Source organism: Macaca nemestrina, chromosome 7 (assembly GCF_043159975.1).
Source record: "Macaca nemestrina isolate mMacNem1 chromosome 7, mMacNem.hap1, whole genome shotgun sequence".
Lineage (NCBI taxonomy): Eukaryota > Metazoa > Chordata > Mammalia > Primates > Cercopithecidae > Macaca > Macaca nemestrina.
Genome location: NC_092131.1, coordinates 131,558,664 through 131,569,550, shown reverse-complemented (window position 1 = coordinate 131,569,550; position 10,887 = coordinate 131,558,664).

The following is a 10,887-nucleotide window of genomic DNA, read 5'->3' as shown; positions in this document are numbered from 1 at the left end:
GTCGTCCCCCTGCCTGGGCTGGCTGGGCCCAGTCGACACTGGCACCGTGCATGCTTGTTTAAGACCTCGTATTTCCCTGGGTGGCATCTTCCCGCTCAAAGGCACCGACATGGGAGTTGCCGTCTGTCCAGGTCTCCCGCGCACTCCAGGGTGGCTGCTAACTCTCTGTCTTCCAAAGCACAGCGTTTCTTCTCTCAGGGCCTTGGGTCCCTGTTCTAGAAGGCCTCCTAGGTCTCAGCCGGCTCTGCTCCTCCATGGTGCCCAGTGTGGGAGGCAGCCGTGTTGTCACAAGGGAGCAGCTTCATCATTTCCACAGCCTGCAGGCCTCCCCCTGAGAGGGGACTGCACTGAAGCCAACTTGCTTGCAGCCCCAGGGGAAGCCACTTTCCTCTCAGCAGGACCCAGGTGGCCAGAACGAGCCTCTAATCAGAGAAGCCCCCTGAGGACCCCCGCCAGCATCCCCTGCCTCTTCTCAAGGAACCGGGCAAGGGAGAGGAATGGAGAGCTGCGTCAGCACAGGCACAGAAACACCCTCTCCACCCCAAGTTCAACGGCTGCCCTCTGCCTGAACTGTTTCTAGCAGAAGAGAGTGAATCAGGCACAGCCGTGGCCAGACCGTCATCTTATTTTCCAGAAGCTTTTGGAAGCAGGGGCTGTAAACCGCCTGCTCCTCTCCAACTTGCCCCAGGAGAGATAACGGGATACTGCCGCCCAGACCTCCCTCAGGCTGGCCCCCAGCCTCCTGCCCTGCTAGGAAAATAAATCACCCTAATCAAGTCCTGGGAGTCCTGCATAGGCTGCAGAGAGGCCTCTGGGCCTAATTCTGGTGACAGTGGCAAAGTTGCACCCCCCCCAGCCTCGACTCCCTCAGCTTCTCAGCTTCCCTCTCTCAGTATACCATGTACCTGGTGTTTGAAAAGTGTCTGATCCTTTTAGAAGCACATTCGTGAAGTCGACAATGTATTTCCGTCACTGGCTCAATCATTCACTCATTGAGCATAGATGGAGAAGAGGGTTGGGGGAGCTAGGCCTGGCACCGGCCCTCAGGGAGTGTGGCACCATTGGATGGTTCTGGTACCAGCTGACTGAGTGAGCAATGGTGGCTCAGAGTCCGACTGTGGGTCAGGCAAGGCCGGAGATCTAGAAGGCTCTGCTCGGCAACTTTCTGTGTGACCTTGGGCAAGTTATGCAGCTGCCTTGAGCCTGTGTTTCCTTGCCTGAAAAAATAAGGTTGTAAGGATAGAATGGGTCAGAAAAGCCCAGGGCTTTGCATACGATGAGGTCGCTTAACTAGCAGCTATTATTTCACCCTCATTTCACAACTGGGGCGCTTGGGGGCAGGAGCTATGACCTGATAAGCTTCCTCCCTCAGCTTGTTTACAGAGGCCCTCCACATGCAGGTCTTACAGGAGCTCACCTGGAAAAGGGTGGAGCCAGGAGCTTGCAGGTACACTCTGCCCAGCTCTCAATGGGAGCTCACAGCCTCAGAGGAGAGGAGAGGCTGAGACCAAGAAATGGGGAACTAACCAGGAAGACAGAAACTGCGGGGCTCGGATGGAATGCCAGCCAAGGGGAGAGAGAGGCAGCGCCAGCGTGAGCCTGTGGCTTGCAATGGCTTCCTGGATGCTGCCAGTCTGGCTTTTGGGGTCAGAACAGTTTTATAGGGACTGAAGGGAGAAGGCTGTTTCAGAGGATTGGGAACAGCACAAGCAATGATTTATTTTAAACACACGATACAGAGGAAAGGGGGCTTCGGCGACAGCCAGGACGCACGGTTCTGCCTTGGGTCCATCCTCTCTGGGCTGCAGAGGGAATAGGCCTGGAAATCCTAGCTTGTTTCCTGTGTTCTTCTTATGTGTGGGCATGGTTCTAAGTGCTTAGTTAACCCTCACCACACCCTGTGAGGCGGCATGGCACACTGTATCACCCCGGGAGCTGAGGTCCACGGCCGGTGGAGCAGCTCGCCGGGGCTCACAGATTTTCAAAGGGCAGAGGGAGGAGCATGAACACAAGCAGCCTAACCCACTGCCCTGTGACTTGGGGCCCTCCCGCACTGGAACCATGCGGCCCCTGGACCACGGCAGGGGAGCTCTGGGGCGCTGTGGTTGGTGCTGCCTGCACAGACCTGCCTTAGCTGTTGATAATAGCGTCTCTGTGGCAACCCTGCTGGGCCTCCCTGGAGCCCAGCTGGCAAGCCGCCCCCGCCAGGCTGTGTGGCGTGTCCTTCTCCACGCAGGTGTGCAGAGACAGCCTGGGATTTGGAAGGCCGGGATCTTCCGCCCAGATTCTGTGAGAGCCGTGCCGCTTAGCCTCTCAGACTTCAACTGTTCCCATCTGCACAGGGACATCACAACGCCCTCTCCACTGATGACGCAGGGTTGGGGCACTTGGGGATGGGCAGCAGGGCCCAGCACCTCCTTGTGTGAGACGCCAAGGGACGTCTGAGCTGAGCTGGGCACTAGGATCAGTCAACGCAGACATTGGTCAGATGAGGAAGCTGCCGCACAGGGGTGCTTCTTGGCTACTCCAAAGTCACTCACATAGGAGGTGGCATCGCTAGATAACTTCCAGAACAGCACCTCCCTGCCCACTCTCCCCGGACGAAGGACTGGTCCTCTGTTCAGCCTTAAAGAAGGCCTCAAGCTCACCAGCGCACGTGGGGCCAGAGGTGCCCCCAGCTGGCTTCAGCACAGGCTGGGTCTACAAGAAGAAAGAAAGCCACACAAGGCATCAGTGCTGACCCCGGACCAGTTGTGGCAGGAGACCACTCAGGGGGATGGGTGGCTGTGAAGAGCTGAAGCATTTCCTGGGGGAAAGCGCCTCCCCAAGTCCCTATGTTCCTTCCCAGCCCTCCTTCCTTCCAAGCACCCCTGGGGGCTGCCTCCCCAAAGCGAGCGCATGGGGGCAGAGCAGAGGTTCTGCAGGTCTCATGTGGGCTCGCGAGGCCAGGACTCTGGGCTAGGTCTGTGCAGGAACTCCTTTTGTACCCACACAAAGTGGAAACACCCTAGCAGCTGGCACTGGGATTCCTCTAAGAGAGAGAACAATTTCTGTTAAGAAAACTCCATGGGTGTGTTTGGAGTAGGAGGGAACTTTTCACAGGAGGGAGGCTGCTCTGCAGAGATGAGGGAAGAGAATGCGGAGCTGTCCCAGCAACCAGTTGAGGGAGGGCGGAGAAGCAGCTGGAGGAAGGGCATGGTACCCCAGGGTGACTCCCAGACACCCAGTCATCCGCATCATGCCTCCCGTGCAGCCCAAAGAAGGGTTGCCCTCACCATGGGAGCCTAGAGGCAGAGGGGCCTGGAGGACTGGGCCCCACCAAGCACTCAGGAGTTAGCCAGAATTTGGAGGACAGGCTAAGACAGGGGAGGGATGCAGGTTGCACTGAATGCCACTCTGCAGGTAGGGAACTACGGAGGCCACCTCCCAGCTGGTAACCAGAAGGGACTCCAGGTGTCAAATCCAGCATTTGGTAAGTTCGGTTTGGCTGATGGCAAATGGTTGTCTTCAAACCCACCTTCTCTCTCTTTTCTGTCCTTCTGGCTCCTTAATAACTCCCTCCCCTCGTTCCACCCTGTCATTCAGAGAGGAAAGGATGCTACAGTCTCATGCCCCCTGAGGTTTGGTGCATCCCCTCCACTCTCAAAGGGGCTATTAGACCTTAAAACTGGCTCCTGAAGAGGGCAATGCCAGACCCAAAGGCAAAACTCTCCCAGGGGTCTTGCAGCTCTCTGCATCAGGGAGGAGAGAATCCCAGGGCGGGGCGGCCTCTTCTGAGGGGAGAAGCAAAGCGACGGCATGCCAGGGTGCCATAAAGCTCAGTCTAGCACAGCAAAGTGGCAAAAAGGAAGAATAAAACACCCATCTATTTAAAAGAGTAACGACAGGGAAAAATACATTTTCATCAGTTTGTCTTCTTGTGGCTGAATCCCCGCAGCAAGCTCCAAATTCCGACGTTAGGAAATAAATCAAAATAACTTTGCTGTGTTTAGCCTCATTTTGCTGCGCCGCTCGGCTCTGAGTTAAAAAGCAACAGGTACCGTGGTGTCTCTCCCAGAAACACAGGAACGGTTTTAAAATGCAATTATGGGGGTTGGTGGAAGGGAAGGGGAAAAATGTTTTTCTTCGATTGATGTATGATTGCCCCCATGCTGTTTGGAATCGTATTTTCGCTGAGCTCTGCTAAGAAGTGCTATTTACAGGGAGCCTGACAGACGGAAGCGATTGGGTTTGGCAGGTCTAAATGTATTATTTTAGCAGGTCTCCAAGGAAAGATTCTGGGAGGGGCGCTGGCCTTTTAAAGTGCAGAGGACAATGGAGCTGCTCTGCCTCAACCCTGCTTGTCAAGACCAATCAGCCAGCCTGGAAACAGCGCCTGCTTTCTAAAGAGGCCTGCCTCCTGCCTCCTGCCTCCTGCCTCCTGCCTCCCCGCCTCCCCCGGCCACAGCCTATTCTCCCCTCCCCTGCAGCCCTTGGCTCCCACTTGACAAATCCCATCAGTCAGTCGTTCACCCAGCTAGGACTTCCCAAGTCAGTCTAACAGGCTTGACTCTTTTCTAGGCACTGCGGGGCTTCTGCTTCGGTCCATTTTTTGAGTTGCTATAAAGGTAATTTATAAAGAAGAGAGCTTTAATTGGCTCAAGGTTCTGCAGGCTGTATGGGAAGCGTGGTGCCAACATCTGTTCCTGGTGAGGCTGCAGGAAGCTTCCAGTCATGACCGAAGGTGAAGTGGAGCCAGCGCATCATGTGATGAGAAAGAGAGGTAGGGGTCAGGGGCTGGGGGGAGGTCCCACACTCTTTTCTTTTCTTTCTTTCTTTTTTTTTTTTTTTTTTTTTTTTGAGATGGAGTCTTAATCTGTCACCAGGCTGTAATGCAGTGGCATGATCGTGGCTCACTGCAACCTCCGCCTCCCAGGTTCAAGAGAGTCTCCTCCCTCAGCCTCCCAAGTAGCTGGGATTACAAGCGCCCACCACCATGCCTAGCTAATTTTTGTATTTTTAGTAGAGATGGGTTATGCCATGTTGGCCAGGATGGTCTCGATCTCCTGACCTCATGATCCACCCACCTCAACCTCCCAAAGTGCTGGGATTACAGGCGTGGGCCACAACCAGATCTCACATGGACTCAGACCTAAAACTCACTCATTGCCATGAGGAGAGCACCAAGCCATTTATAAGGAATCCGCCCCCTATGACCCAAACACCTCCCACCAGACCCCCACCTCTAACACTGGGGATCACATTTCAACGTGAGATTTGGAGGGGACACACATCCAAACCATATCAGCTTCTAAAAGGTCTCTGGTCAGATGGAGGACAAAGGAGTCTGGGCCTGCAGGAGCCCAGGGAGGACAGCAGCTGGCTGAGAAGGGGATCAGCACAGTCTAGGAAGCCCAGAGCATTTGGCCCCAGGCCCCAGGAGATGAACGTGCAGGAGGATATCAGGGACGGAAAACAGGTGGCGGGGAATAGTGGAAGGCAGTCATGGTTCTGAGATGATGGGTCCATGGTGGGCACCCAAGGCAGGATTATGGCATGGGTAGAGAATCCTATCTGATGATCGACAGTAGCTCTGTTTGAACCCCTACTGTGTATCAGGCACTATTCTAAGCTGTTTCCATCTATTAGGCCATTTAATCATCACGACTATGTGGCAGGTTTCATTATTGCCCCCACTTCACAGATGAAACAGAGAGGTGAAGCGTCTTACCCTAGGTCACTCAGCTAGTAAGTTGCAGGAGCTGGATTTGAACACCTTCCCCGCTACCCCTTAACCACTCTGCTGTGGGAATCCAACAGGGTGAGTCCTAGATGAGGCTGAGGCAAGGCTGGACCAGCAGCCAAGGAGCAGGACAGGCTGAGCCACTGACTGAGCCTCACAAGGTGCCAGGCTGGAATAGGAATTGAATAAAACCTAGTCCCTGCTTTCACAAAGCTGATGATCATATGAAGAAAGTGGTCATTTAAATAAATAACATAAAATACGATGCAGGGTGACGGTATAACAGCTGAGGGTTTTGCACGATACAGAAGTATCACAGAGGGCATGACTGGTTACGTTGGTCCTCGTGGAGGGCTTCCTGGAGAAGGTGATGTCTAATTTGAGTTTTAAAGGATGAGTAGAAGTTTGCTAAACGCATGGAAAGGGGCAGTGCAGGGAAGAGCAAGTAGGTGGAAGAACACTTGGGTGAGAGATGAGATCTGTGGTGAAGGGAGATCCTGAAAGGATTTGTGAACCATGCCGAGGAACCCAGGGGTCTCAGTGACGGATGAAGTTGTGAATGGGAGAGGGAGGTTGATCCAGCTTGAAGGGTTAGTGGTACTGGGCTAGGAGCCCAACAGATCATTCTAGTGGGGACAAGAAAGCAGTATATTCTCTAGGCCTGGGTTTCTCAACCTCAGCACTCCTGACAGTTTGAACCAAATTCAACTGTTGTAGGAGGTTTCCCTGTCCATTGTGGGACGCTTAACAGCATCTTTAGCCTCCATCCACTAGATACCTATAGAAGCACCCCACCCCCACCCTTCCAGTTTTGACAACCAGAAATGTCTTTAGACATCGCCAAATCTCACCCGAGGGGCAAAATTACTTCCAGTTGAGAACCACTGGTTTAGGCTTTCATCATCTGGGAGAAATGCATGAGAAACAAAACAGCCATGCAATGGGTGGAGGCTATGGAAGAGTTCTGTTTGGGCAATGTCTTAGATGAGAGATGGTTTGTTCTAGGGAACTTGAAAGCAAATGAGGGAGGACTGGAAGAGAATGAGTTTCAGGCCTCACAGGCAGATATTTATATCCAGGATGGCAAACACATACTATGTGTGTCTCATCCCCTGCCCAAGGCAGACATCATTAATCAATCACAGTGCTCTTTCTCCCTAAGTCAGGACATACTCAGCAGTGTTCTAGGGAAGCAGCCACCATGGCTCAGGAGGGAGGAGTGCAAGAGAAAAGATCCCTTGCTCTCCTAGGTGTAAGATTCTCTGAGATTTTTTTTTTTTTTTTTAAAGAGAAGAGGTCTTGCTATGTTACCCAGGCTGACATCGAGCTCCTGGGCTCAAGCGATCCTCCTGCCTCACTGCCCAAAGTGTTGGGATTATGTGCATGAGCCACCACGCCCAGCCAAAATTGTTTTTTTTTGACCTGAGGGACTCCCGATTCAAAGTTTCCCCACCCCCAACGATCCCACCCACACCCACCCAATCTAGACATCCATAATTCCAACAGGAGAAAGGCAGGCTGCATTTTCCTGGTGAGGCTAAGAATTGCCTTCTTCCATCTTCCTCTTTTCAAAGGAAGAGCTGGTCCAGAGGGCCCCAAGGCCCAGGGTCAGGAGGGCACGTGGCTGATTCCTCATGACAGGAAGAACTGGGTAGTGATACAGGACACATGGGGGCAGGGGCACGAAGCGACTTCAGTGAGACCCAGCGCAGGGAGCTGTTCATATGGCCTAGCAAGGATGGCTCCATGGTGAGGAGGAGGCTGGGCTTGTGGTCTCCCATCTCACTGGGCATCTGAGTCTCAGGTATTGCTGGGTGGTGGGGGGAGCTGCAAAGCTTTCTTACCCAGGGGCCACCTGAGGGGCTCAGGCTTGAGTGCTTTTGGTCCTGCATTTCCTGAGCACCTGCCAGGCGCCAGGCACCCACAGCTTCATTGCTCCCACAAACTTCCTGCAGGTAGACCTCATCGCTCTACATTGCAGGTGAGAAAAACTAAGTCTCAGAGAAGTTAACTAACTGCCCAGGGTCCACAGCCAAGGGAAAGCACAGCAGGGTGGAAACCCTAAGTCACCAGCGATGAGCTGGGTGCTCCTCCACCACTCCACGGCTCTTGGCCACCTTCGGCTCATCTTTTAGAGGGAAAAACCGTGAGCTGGGTGCTCCTCCACCATGCCATGTCCCTTGGCCACCTGGGGCTCTTCTTTTAGAGGGAAAAACAGAGGCACAGAGAGGATAAACAAACTGAGGGGCCATATAACACAGTGGTGAAGGGCTCTGGACAAGACTGGGTTCAAATCCTGGTTCTGCCACTCAGTAGCCAGTGGCCCCAGGTGAGTTATTTAACCTCTCTTTGCCTCAGTTTCCTCATCTGTAACATGGAGACAATGGCTCCTAACTCAGCTGTTGCCAGGACGTTGCTGGCACAGTGCCAGGCACGTGGCGAGTATTCAGTGGTTGCCAGCTGCCACCGCTGTCTTGACAGGTAGGCAGCATGGCAGTCAGAGGCTGGGCATCCCTTGCTCCGCCCCTGACTCTTCTGCCTGCACAAGATGCAGTCCTCTCCTCTTGGAGCCCTTCTTAGAGGAAGCTTGCGGGGTGGTGTGTGTTTCTCTCACCGAGTCTGAAGCCGACCTCAACCCCAGCCTGAGCCAAATGTCACCGGAAAGGCATGGCCTGTGGTTTGCTGACGCCCCCGCCTCACCAGCCCTGGAAGCCTGCTGTGCCCTTGGGGCCCCAAAGGTAGAGGGCCTGGCTGGGCCAGCTCACGAGGTTGGAGGCTCTAGAAACCAGGGGGAAGGGACGAGGGTGACAACCGGATTGGGTCCTCAGTGAGGGGCTGGAGAGGTGAGTGGTTAGAGCAGGTCAGGCTGTGCAGAGGGCCCAGGTCATCCGGGGTGCTGGGCCATTTGTCCATCTTACTGGCTACCTGTTCTTCCCTCTGTCTGGGAATTCCTCACGTGTGAGTTCCTTCCTTCTAAGGCAGCAGTCACTTACTGGTTTTCCTGCTCCTCTGCAGCCAGAGCACAGTCACGTGACCCCAGCTCTGCCTAGCAGATATGCTCACGTGGGACCTCAGCCTGCAGTTAGGCGTCTGAAGAAGCAGATGCTGTGAGACCCCTGTCCAGCAGAAGTACCAGCAGCAGGGCCCCCTCTCCTAGGGGCAGCTGTGGGCAGGGTTCAGGGGTGACACCCAGTGCCCAGTGTCCATGGTAGAAAGTGTGCTGGCTGAGAGGACCATGGTGACCCTATGGCCAGTCCTGCAGGGTGGCTTTAGGATTGGGTCTTGGTGGTGTGGCCTTCATGTTTGGGTCTCTAGTCCTCGCAGAGACTGACCAAGGGCTCAACTGAAAAACCCTTTAATAAATTCATTTTTCCTTAAACAGACTGGATTTCTGTTGTTTCTTCTGTCCTGTGTGCCTCCCCTACTCCCCATCTAATGGATTATCCTTAGGGGAATTCAAACGGGCTTCTGAAGGACAGCTCCATGCTGTGCTTTTTGTGCCTGGTATTTATACAGATGAAATCAAGTTGAAATCAACATGGAGGGCTGCCTTGGTCTGGAGGTGTGTGTGCGCCCGCATGTGCACGGGTGTAGCCACAAAATGAGGATGTGCAGCTTGAGAATGGAGTGTGAGAGAGGTGGGCACAGTCTCACTGCCTGATTGTAAGGTAGGTGGGTTTGGGGCTGAGTGTGTGAAGCCACGTTCTTCCTGTCCCAACTGCTGCCTCCCCATTTCTCCATCCTGGTGCAGGGCCTTGGGCTTGTAACTCCCACCATCCATTGGGACCTCAGTAGCACCAACTACGAGAGGGCAGACAGACAGACCACCCACAGGCTACCTCCAGGCCTCCTCTGGATGACCCACTCCTTTATGCCCGGGCCTGTATCAAGCACTGGGTAGGGTTGAGGGAAGGCCGGGAAAAAAGACCAGTAGGGACTTATTGCATTATAGGATTCCAGGGAGGGAGGGTACCTCTGTGACCATGAATTGTGTTTTCGCCACAGTGCTTTGCTTTCCAGTAAAATCTATTCAGCCCAACCAAAGCCAAGCTGCTCTGGGGGGCATCTCCCAGGCCCTTCCCAGGCACTCTGCACACCAGGACCAGACAATGATCTTTATTTCACAGAAAGGAAACTGCAACCTGGAGGTGGGTGGTGACTTGCTCAGGGTCTCCCAGTGAGTTACCCACACAGCTCCCTCTAGTCTCCAGGGTGGAGAGTGTATGTGCATAGGTGTGTAAGCATGCAGACACACACAGGCACATATGTGCACACTCAGACAATGGACTGTGTCTTCACTCTCTGTCTTCCACAAGGCCTGCTGTCCCCTTTGCTGGCCTAGGCACTGACCACACTCATTCTGCTACTGCAGTCCAGAGACTCCTGTTCTCAGGTCCTAGGGGCTTTCACAGCCAGGCCACAACATCAGCAAAGGAGAACATCCCAGAAGTCCCGAGTGGCAGTCCTAGGGTTGGAGTTTCATGGGTTGGAAGGTCTGGTTCTAGCATAGGAGAGGAAAGCAGACACTGTGAGGGAAGGAGACTAGGAAGGACCCAAGCAAGGGGAGGGAGGAGAGAATGGGAATGAGGAAGAGAGAGAGAGAAGAGACAGACAGAGACGTCAGGCAGGCGGAGTGTGCAAAGGAGCAGTGGGGCAGGAGGCAGGGAAAGAGGGTGATGAGATGGCAAAGATGAGGCGGGGTGCACCATAGCGTAGCCCTGGGGACACACCCCTCCCCAAATGTAGCTTGGTGTTCAAAGCCTGGGCCTGGCCAGAGCCTTTCCAGCTGAAAGGTGAGAAAGGGAAAGGGGATCCAATGAAGGCACCCGTGCAGTGGGTCTCTGGGCTCTGTCCTTGAATGTCTCTGGTGCTGATGGTGATCCACACCTCCAACAGCCTGCACAGGGCGGGAGCCTCCCAGTCCCTCTGGAGCTTTGTAAACACTGCCCCAAGCACTTGTGTGCGTGTGTGTGTGCATGCGTGTGTGTGTGTGTGTGTTGTCTGTGAGGCTGTGTGCACTCAGATTTGAAGGTGAGTGTGTGTGCTTGTATGAGTGTGTGTCCAGGGGTGATGGTGTGACCATGTGTATTTGTATGTTTGAGTGTGGATACGTATGAGTGTGTGTGGCTGCCCTGAGTCCACGTGAACTCACTGAAGCTTGTTTT